Raw genomic sequence first — 10530 nt, 5'->3', positions numbered from 1 at the left:
ATTTTATTATTATTACTACTATTGCTGCTACAACCTAGAAGATACCTCAGTGATACTAATACCTGCTGGTAAAGTTAAAGGTTTCACCTTTCTTTCTTTAAACATATCACAATACCTTTCTTGAGTTAAATATTATCTAATGGCTTTAAGAAGTTATGGTAATGTTCATCAGTTATAGAGTGTGGGTTTGTGTGTGTGTGTGAGAGTGTATTTTGAAGAGGGCTTTGGTGGTTGGGATGGTGAGGGTGGGGTGTGTTGTGTTTGGGGGGGGGGGGGGGGGGGAAGTAAAAGAGTGTTCATTACACGATTTCTCCTGTTGTTTGTAACAATCACACCTGGTATAGCTATTTCGAGTGGCAAATACAAACTGCAAAAAAAAAACATCTATATCATTGCCAACGGCCATATCACGATGAACACACCGGTTCTCGTCCGATCACCGAAGTTAAGCATCGTCGAGCGTGGTTAGTACTTAGATGGGTGACCGCTTGGGAACACCACGTGCCGTTGGCACTACTATTTTGCACCCTACAGAAAAAAATTTTTTTTTAAAAATTTCAATTTTAAATTTTTTTTTCCCCCACAATCACCACATTTTCCCCCCCCCCCCCCCTAACACACACACTCACTCTCTCTCAATCAATCAATCAATCAATCAATCAATCAATCAATCACTCACTCACTCACTCACTCACTCACCCACCCAGTAGCTGTGAATCTTTGCATGTGTATACCTCATACAAAATTCAAAGTGAAAAAATAAATAGATAAGTGTATATGTATGTATGTATGTATGTATGTATGTATGTATGTATGTATATATGTATATATATATATATATATATATATATATATATATATATATATATATAAACACACACACACACACCTATTTTGAAGTTTCTCTGTTTCAGTGGGCAGTTATGTATAATAATGAGAGATTCAAAAAGACGTTGATAACAATGTCATCAATGCCTGTTTAGTGTGCTCATTTGTTGGATGGTCGGCAGCAATACTAGAGGTGGTACAGCTGTAACCTGTAAAATTGTACCTGCAATGTGTTGTGTATGGAAAAAAATAAAAATTATATCATCTAAATTTTTGTTATCCAACAATAACCTTCCCATCAATGCATGATGTCACAGTAGCCATAGCTCTACTCTTTCTGCCATATAACATTGGGGGAAAAAAAAAAAAAAGGAGCTATTAGAATAATAACAAAAGATAAAAAATCATCTAACTGCAGACCAAAATTCAAAAAACTTAAAGTCCTGACTGCCATAAATGAATACGTTCTAGAAACTTTTTATTCATTCTTAAGAAAAAGAAGAAAAAAAAAATTATTATTTTTTTTTTTTTTTTTTTTTTTTTTAGATATTCGCACATAGGTATAACACCAGAAATGCTAGTAAATTGAGGATAGTTGAACATAACACTAGGCGATTTGAAAATGGACTAAATTACTTGGGAGTAAAACTTTACAACTTAATATCACAGAAAATAACTAAAACAATTTACCAGTATTAAAAAAAAAAACAGTAAAAAAAATTCTTCTAGAATATCCTACCTACCCTCTGAAGCTATTCTTTAATTTGATTGATAATAGAGAAATTGAACTGTTAATTTGTTGAATGGACTTGTGATAACAGCTGCTTCATGTTTTGCATAAAGTTAAATTGTGTAACATGTTATGTATTTTTTTTTTTTGAAATTTTTTTTCTTGGTAACTTGCATCATGTAAATATTAATTGTCTGCACATACATGTTCTATATCCCGGAGCCTTGACTCCACGTGGGATCAACAGAACAAAAATACAAAAAAAAAAAAAAAATCCAGCTCACTAATCTAGGTGCATTTTGCTAACAATATTTGGAATATATATATATATTTTTTTTTATGTAACATGCAAATTCTGTATTATTCTGCACACATTATTTATAATCTTCTATCATTTTCTTAGATAATAACTATTAATTCATAAAATAGATTGTGTGTGCATAACCTCCTGGAAACATTTGCACTTACCTCCTACTTTACTTTTTCATTTAAGCAATCCTATTCGCATGTATACACTTAGGTTGCAGCATCGAAATTGTGTAAAATTCAAAGTGTGTATTGCCTGAAAAAAAAAAAAAAAAAAAAAAAGACATACCAAATATTTGCATACAGCGACACACTACATATTTGCACACAGTGGAGTTTTGCGGTAATTAACCTAGCACAATTTACCACACGCAATCACACGCCCGCGATGAGATAACACACTCGCTGTTTTCCTGTTGACCGGCACGAGGAGTAAGAAAAATTGATATTTACACGAGCACACACTCCCACACTAGTCACAACGTCGGTCATCAAGTTGTGTTGAAAATTCCTGTAGCCTCTGTTTTCCCAAATGATTTCACTTAAAATTTCATTTAACAAGACCATAAACAAATTTACAATACTAATTTCTTAAACAAACACTTCAGCGAACAAGTGACTGTCGCATTCATTACAAAGCTTACAACTTAACAGATGTTTCCGATGTGAAATAAAATAAGAAAATGTTTTACAACCAACCTAGAACATTTAGTCAAAACGTTTTTGTCCTGGTTTATGATTATTTTCCGTGACATGAATGTTTCAAAACTAATAAAAATACGAATGCAGCCAAATATAATGAAGTTAGCACATAAAAGACGACTTAAAATATTTCATTTTTCGAGAATTGGCAGAGCAAGAACGCACAGGTCCAACGGAAATTTCTTTAAAGATAAACGACCATCGGACAAAAACACCCCCTCCCCTCATCCTCAAAAATACGTGAATAATATACTTTTTCAATTATATTTTTATCGTTTTTTTTTTTTTTTTTTAATATACTCATTAAAACTTCAAAATAAGCAGGTACTCGTGTGTTTTTCTCTCTACAATGTACCTGATCTCGGTGCGTAAACCTACATCATTTAGAGATGGAATTAATGTACACATACAAGTAAAATTTTGTTCCATTGTAAAATTGAGAGAAAGAAGGTTTTCCAAACGCATTAAGTATGGAGACTTTAAATAAGATTACGAGCTTATAAATGTTTGCAACGAAATAAAGTGACCATGTATCTGCAATTTCAAAAATATTTTTGCTCTGCTAACCTCACATGCAAGCAAGTAAAAATAACCTCACAACTTACTTACCTCTCTCAATTTCGCAGTACCAAAACATAGAAGGGATAAATAGGATAGTTTTTATTCGAAATCCTGCAAGAGTTTTAATTTTTATTAAAATATTTCTCCAATGTAGCATGTGTGTGGAATACTTCATCAGCAACTTGCATCTGCACCTTGAGTGAATTGAAGGGCAGCCAGTTTTAAAAGCTAAACAGAAACTGCACTCTTGAGAATGCATCAGATCCAAGTGAAATGCTTGTTGTGTGTACAGTTAAAAGTTTTATTATTCACACAATGAAAATGTAAACAAAATTTACTCACAATAATAATCACATCATCCTTGGAGGTGCACGAAGAAAGCCATTCCAGGTGGCACTGAACAAGGTGATTTGCTAGTGCTTCCACAGCAAACAGCCTTCATGAAATTATCTCCACATTTTCAGCATACTATACACTAAAGTATACCTAAGTTAATTTAACCATTTTCAAGTGATTCCAGCACAAATTACGTATTTGATTCCTTGAATAACATCTGCAAATGAAAAGTTCCCTGTTTGGTGTAGCAGTAAATTTAAACAGCTCGCAGTGCAAATTAAACAGTGCAGCTGCCATAAAAAAATTACACTATTAGTGGAACTGCCCATTATGTCATCGTAGACTGCTGACATTTAGAAAACATTGAAAAATCAGTGCTAAAGAAGCCCTACATTACTTTCGCTGTCCAAAGTGCGCTGCTCCCTACGTGAGCAAGGCATCGAGAATTTTCTGAACCGTCCGCAACCAGAAAATTGGGTAACCAGATATTTGCAGAGAGAAAAATTTTATTTTCACTTTGCTCTTGCATTCTGTAGGATCAGTCTCGTCATGGCAGATACCGCAGCAGCGACTGCAGCACCAGCTGTTGCCCCATCACAGGCAGCTTCCCCGAAGAAAGGCAAGGCTGCGTCGAAGAAGCCACGAGCCAAGCCCGCGCACCCGCGCACATCTGAAATGGTGGCCTCTGCGATCAAGAGCCTCAAGGAAAGGGGCGGCTCATCACTGCAAGCCATCAAGAAATACGTCGCCTCTACCTACAAAGTAGATGCGGAAAAGCTGGCACCTTTCATCAAGAAATACTTGAAGGCAGCAGTGGCTAGCGGCGAGCTTGTCCAAACCAAAGGCAAGGGTGCGTCTGGCTCCTTCAAGCTGGCTTCAGGGACCACCGGTGCTCCGGACCAGCCCAAGGCTCCAAGCGGCAAGCGTGGTGCAGCTGCCCCTAAGGAAAAGAAGCGATCCGTAGCCAAGAAGGCAGCGGTGGGCAAGAAACCAGTCAAGAAGACTCCGCCTACAGCAGAAAAGAAAAAAAAGGCAGCAGCTGCAACCCCCAAGCCCAAGAAGGCACCTTCAAAGGCAAAAAAGGTGTCCAAACCTCCCACGAAGAAACCCCGTGCTCCAAAGCCAAAGAAGGTTGCCCCAAAGAGCAAGTCGCCCAAGAAAGCAGCCCCAAAGCGGAAATGAAGATGCCAGCAGGACCGCTGGCACTTTCTGTGGCACTGTACCACCTTATCGGCCCTTCTAAGGGCCAACAATACTAGTCATGAAGGTATCAGTTGTTGCAATCATTGCCTCCTATAGCCACACCTCTGCCGTTAGGTAAAATTCTGGTTAAAAAATTTCTTATGGTATTTGAAGCGGGGGAAATAAATAAATAAATAAAGAAATTTATCAATTACATTGTGTGTATAGTTTAGGTGCAAAATTATTTAAAGTTTTTAAGCAGGAAAACGTCTTACAAACATCTCACTCTTATTTCAGCATATATATATATATATACACATATATACACACACACACATATTTTTTTTGTAAGGATTAGGTCTCAGGGTATTAATGGTGAACTTTATGCTGCTGCTGCTGCTGCTGCTGCTGCTGCTGCTGCTGCTGCTGCTGCTGCTGCTGCTGCTGCTGCTGATGGTGCTGCTACTGCAGACAGGCACTGTTTGAAGAGTTTTTATTTCCTATGCAGAATACATTGCATTGTGTGCAAATCTTTTGTGTACAATATAAACAACCACCTCAAAACACAGACACTATAACTGTGTTTTTCCAAATTCTTATTAATGTAATATATTATTGGCTGGGTAAAGGTCAACGACAGCTAATAGGTACAAAAAGCCAGACAACTGTTTTCCTTTCAAATTTGACAGTTATTTTTAGCCCTAATAAGGGCTGTTTTTTTTTCCCCCTTGCAAAAAAAATGGCAAGGAACTCAAGCACGCTCGCCACGGATACGCCGGGCAAGCTGGATGTCCTTGGGCATGATGGTGACCCTCTTGGCGTGGATGGCGCACAAATTGGTGTCCTCGAAGAGCCCCACCAGGTAAGCCTCGCTGGCCTCCTGCAGCGCCATGACGGCCGAGCTCTGGAAGCGCAAGTCTGTCTTGAAGTCCTGGGCGATCTCTCGCACCAGGCGCTGGAAGGGCAGCTTGCGGATAAGCAGCTCGGTACTTTTCTGGTAGCGCCTGATTTCTCGCAGCGCGACAGTGCCAGGGCGGTAGCGATGTGGCTTCTTCACTCCCCCCGTGGCCGGCGCGCTCTTGCGAGCCGCCTTGGTGGCCAGCTGCTTGCGCGGCGCTTTGCCTCCAGTAGATTTACGAGCCGTCTGCTTCGTGCGCGCCATCGTGGTCCGTCTGCGCGTGCTGTAATTTTTTTTTTTTTTTTTTTTTTTTTTTGACAACAGCCCCTCCACGCTGAAGTCTGTCTCGCACAACCGAAGTGATTGCGAGTCCAACACCTAGTGGGAGTGATTTTACGGGAGGAATCTTAGTACGTTCCAGGTCTAGGACCTATACGCGTTTCGTAGTAAAGTAAGCCAATGGCTGGTGCCCTCCATCACTCTCGTGAGTGAGGCCACCTGCCCGCGAGTGAATTTAATATGCGAAACACTGCAGGGGCGCGGCAATTAGCGCCCCGGCAGTTCGCAGGGAGTAGCAAAGTGGGATGCAGTAGTAAAACCAGCGATCGCACTGGAGAAAAACCTACTGCCCGGTTTAAGAAGTTAGCGCTCGCCCGATGGCCCGAGGGGAAACGGGGAGCGGGATTTAGGTAGCATAGCCTACAGCTGCCGGGCCGCAGCAACTGTAGGCGGATGTAGCGGCCTGATGGCCTGTAGTGCGTGGCAGGCAGCACGCATGTTTAGGGCGACTCGGATGGTGAGGCCGAGTGCAATGAGTGGCTGAGGGCCGGCCTGCATATAGGCCCGACAGAGCACCCACAGGCTCGCTTTCGCGCGCGCGCCTGCAGAGGCCCTGCCGACTCACAGCGAACTGCGCGCCCCGCCCGCAGCCTGGCGGCCGCGCGCGGAACACGCAGCTCCGCCGCGCCTCTCGCGGCCGCGGCACGAACTCTCGCAGGCCCGCAGGCAAGCCAGAGCCCGCGCCGCGCCGCGCGCACTCGTGGTCGGGCAGCCTGTCGATTCTTCGCCTCTCGCTGTCCGCTTCTTTCTTCGTGCGTGCAGTTAGCCTTTCATGACATGGGGCAGGGCGATACCATTCACCCCCTAACTGACGCCACGGTATTTCGCGTTGCCCCCAGTTTTGTGTGTGACGCCAGCGAGCCATGAAAAGGGCTGCAGCGATCCCGACGGTCTGCTTCTGGCGAAACTTGTGTCTTCTCCAGGCCGCCCAAGCCACCAGTGACGCCTCTGATTGGTCCGCGAGTCAGTATTTGTGTATTCCTGACAACTCCAGCTGCTCATCACAGCTGGAGCTCCGCTATCCGCCACCCGCGGACGCGATCGGTAGCAGCCAGTCACTGCGCCCCTGGTACTCGGCCTACACAATGCATTTCGCCCCCCTTCCGCGCCGTCAGAGGCAATGAACCCCCAGGCGGAGCAGTCAGAGAGCTTCCTGCGATGTGTACACTGCGAGTCCCAGCGCCGATCTGCGCGTGCTGTAAAAATTTCAACAGTTTTGTTAAAGCTGTGGTGCACTGCGATTGGCCCGGCATCTCCATTGGCTGGCGAGAACAGCCAATCACAGCACAGAAGTCGATCCATAGAAACTAACGACAGAGGCGGCCGAGCAGCAGATTCATCGCGACCTCGGAGCTGTTCGGATCGTCGGAGTGCGGCCCTGCCTCCTTCTTCGCTTCGCACCGCTTCGATAGCTCGTGGACACGAGGGTGGCAGCCGACCTGCGAGTTAATTTTTAACAACTCGACAGGTCATCTCGAGCCTAGCCCGCTCGGGTCAGCGGCGAGCCCCCTCACAGCGATTAGGGATACGTTTTTGACAGACCACACGCTCTTAAAGCAACAGACAGGCATTCCAGCAACCTCCCCCCCCTCCTACACCCGCGCCCTGGGGCCGGCTGGGGAAGGGGCCAGTGGCATGCAGGAACAGGACATCCCGTCCCTGTCAATTCCGGACAACCTTCCGCCTGGCGCAGCCCTAATTTCCTACGAGGGAGGTACTTTTCAGGTACAGGTACCTGACCACACCATATCAGACACCGCACCCCCCCAGGAACCCACGAACATGGACACGACCACCTCTGTCCCTCCTACCGACTCCGCGCCGCTCATGGTCCCCGCGAGCGACATGGCGAAATTCAGGGCCTGGCTGCACTTCCAGGAAAAAGAAAAGAATGCAGCAGAGCAGCGAGAGGAGGAACAGGAGCGACAAGCTGAATGGACCATGCAGCGGAAACGGCAGCGAACAACAGCGCCAGCAGTCAGGCCACCTGAAATCGCGGTTACAAATCGCTTCGCCACGCTCGCGGAGGCAGACGCGTCCCGACCCACGGCAGGGCCCTCCAGCGCCCCCTCTCCACCCGCTCCAGCTCCGGCCAATCAGGGCGCAGCCGCCCCCTCCACCCGCACCCCGCGTGCCTCAGGACCGCGCAAACACGCGCTCAGGCTGGTCGTTCCAGACCAGTCTCTCTACAGCCAGCTGGTGGCTCGCATGCGATCTCTCGCCCCAGGGGCCGCGCAGATTTCTCTCGTGCGCGAGGGCCTGCAGATCGCGTGCGAACACTTGCAGGCATACCAATCTCTCAAAAAATACCTTGATTCAGTGCCAGTCCCGTACTACACTTTCTGTACAGCCTCTGAGTTGCCTCAGAAAGTTGTTGTCCGCATGCCGCGCGCCACGCCAACGGAATCAATCCGAGAAGACTTGGAGGCACGTGGGTACACCATCTTGGACGTCTACCAATTCCACAAAAAATGCGCGGACCCTGCCGATCCCACCAACACCTGGGAGGAGCCACTACCGCTCTTTAGCGTCACGGCCGCTAAGAATGACACCCTCCCTCGCCTCACGTCACTCACAACTATCAACATGACCCGTGTTGAAGTGACACAATACCGCAAACGTGTCGGAGACGTTGCGCAGTGTCAGAACTGTTGGAAGTTTTTGCACACTCGCAACTTCTGCCGACTCGCCACCAAATGCAAGCACTGCGCCGGGCCCCACACATACGCCGCCTGTCCCAACCTCAACAAAAATCCCAACTGTGCAAACTGCAAGGGAAATGGCGTGCACGAGGGGAACTCCAAACTTTGCCCCGAATACCTGAAGTATGTGCAATTCCGTCAGGATCAGGCGTCTTCGCGCGCAGAACTCGCGCAGCCTCTTGCGACACAGCCAACACCAGCTCACTACCCACTGCTACCACCCCCCGCACCCACGAGGCCAGTGGTGCCAACTTTCTCGTTCGCACAGGCGGCGAACAACAACGCACAACGCATCATCGTACCGCAACACACACCAGCTCCCACCCCCCCTCCTCCCCCCACCCCCTCCCAACACCCACCCCCCCTCTCCCAAGCTCCTACCGCAACTCCAAGCTCCCTCGGCGACTGTGCTGGCATCCAATCCGCCATGTCCGACCTCCGGGACCTGATGAATTTCCTGCGCGATGCCAACTTCGCCGCATTCATGGCACACATGAAGCCCTACATGCTCCTTGCCAACACAGCCACCGATCCCTCAATGAAGACCCTCCTGCTGGTGCAGGCCCTGACAACCTTCTCCGGGGCCGTTTAATGGGTACACATCCTCCTGCCCCGAACCCAGGTACCCTTTCCATCCTGTACTGGAATGCTAATGGGATAACCACACAACTCTACGAACTTGAGAGAGTTCTGGAGGAGTACGGAGTGGAAGTGGCCTTAATTAACGAAACATTTTTAAAACCTACAAAACGTTGCACTATTAAAAATTACATAACCTACCGCACAGACAGAGTAACTGCCGGAGGAGGAACTCTAATTTTAGTCCATAACCGACTTCAACACCACATAAATAAACCTTCAGAAACCAGCCACATAGAAAATACGTCTATAAATATTCGCACAAATACCGGCCACATAACTTTAGTCGCAGCCTACTGCTCGCCAAATAAACCTCTGCTAAATACAGACCTCAACGAAATAATAAACCAACCGCACCCATTCATTATAGCTGGTGATCTAAATGCAAAACATAAACAGTGGAACAGTAGATATAACAATCGCAAAGGGGCAGTGTTAAGCGAACACTCACTACAAAATAAATATTTAATCCATGCGCCGATCACTCCCACGCATTACCATGCTAATATCAGCCATCAGCCAGACGTTTTAGATATAATTCTCACTAATATTCCTAATATAAATATTCAACTAAAAGTTCTGCCAGAACTTGATTCTGACCATTTGCCTGTACACTGTGTTATTGAAACACATGTTCTAACACACCCAAACCCAGTACTTTGTCGAACCCCGGTCATCAACTGGGAGACATTTAAAATTGAATTAGAGGAAATATTTGAAAATAATAATATAATAATAACTTCTAAAGAACAAATAGACCCCGCGGCCGAAATAATTCAAAATACATTTTTAAACATAGTCAAAAAGCACACCACGTTTTTAAATAGGCGCGAATTCTTAAAACATGCATTTCCGGATGCCGACCTCCTCCTAATAAATAAAAGACAAGCACGCCATAAATACCAAAAATTCCGCACACTTGAAAATAAAAATAAATATTACGCACTTAAAAATCAACTTAGGCACGAACTTCTCAAATTAAAAATACATAACTGGGAACACTTTGTAGCTGATCTCTCTGATAGCATGAATAAATTCTGGAAAATAGCTAAAGTATTAAGAAACACGACTAAAAATACAAACTCTAACCCGGTTCAATCCCCGACAGGTACACTTCTCTACGAACCATCTGATAAAGCTAACGCAATTGCCGATTGCTACGAACAGCAATTTACACCGAATAACGACATCGGAGACCCGATTTTTACGCAGGAGCTCTTAGAAAATATAAATAATTTCAATCACTCCCCTCCCACTTCCATTCCCGATCCAGTCACTCTCCCGGAAGTAATCAGCATTATCAAACA

The 10530-nt window shown here is 45.4% G+C and overlaps 1 non-coding gene across 1 annotated transcript; it reads left to right on the top strand.

Annotated features, from left to right (window-relative positions):
* The first annotated feature begins 394 nt into the window (after nt 1-394).
* LOC134544565 (5S ribosomal RNA) lies at nt 395-513 on the top strand. The gene has a single exon (XR_010077871.1). It is a non-coding gene; the product is annotated as a 5S ribosomal RNA (ribosomal RNA).
* Nucleotides 514-10530: the final 10017 nt, after the last annotated feature.

The sequence above is a fragment of the Bacillus rossius genome, unplaced genomic scaffold (genome assembly GCF_032445375.1).
Source record: "Bacillus rossius redtenbacheri isolate Brsri unplaced genomic scaffold, Brsri_v3 Brsri_v3_scf42, whole genome shotgun sequence".
NCBI lineage: Eukaryota > Metazoa > Arthropoda > Insecta > Phasmatodea > Bacillidae > Bacillus > Bacillus rossius.
This window is presented reverse-complemented; position numbering and strand designations above follow the sequence as displayed.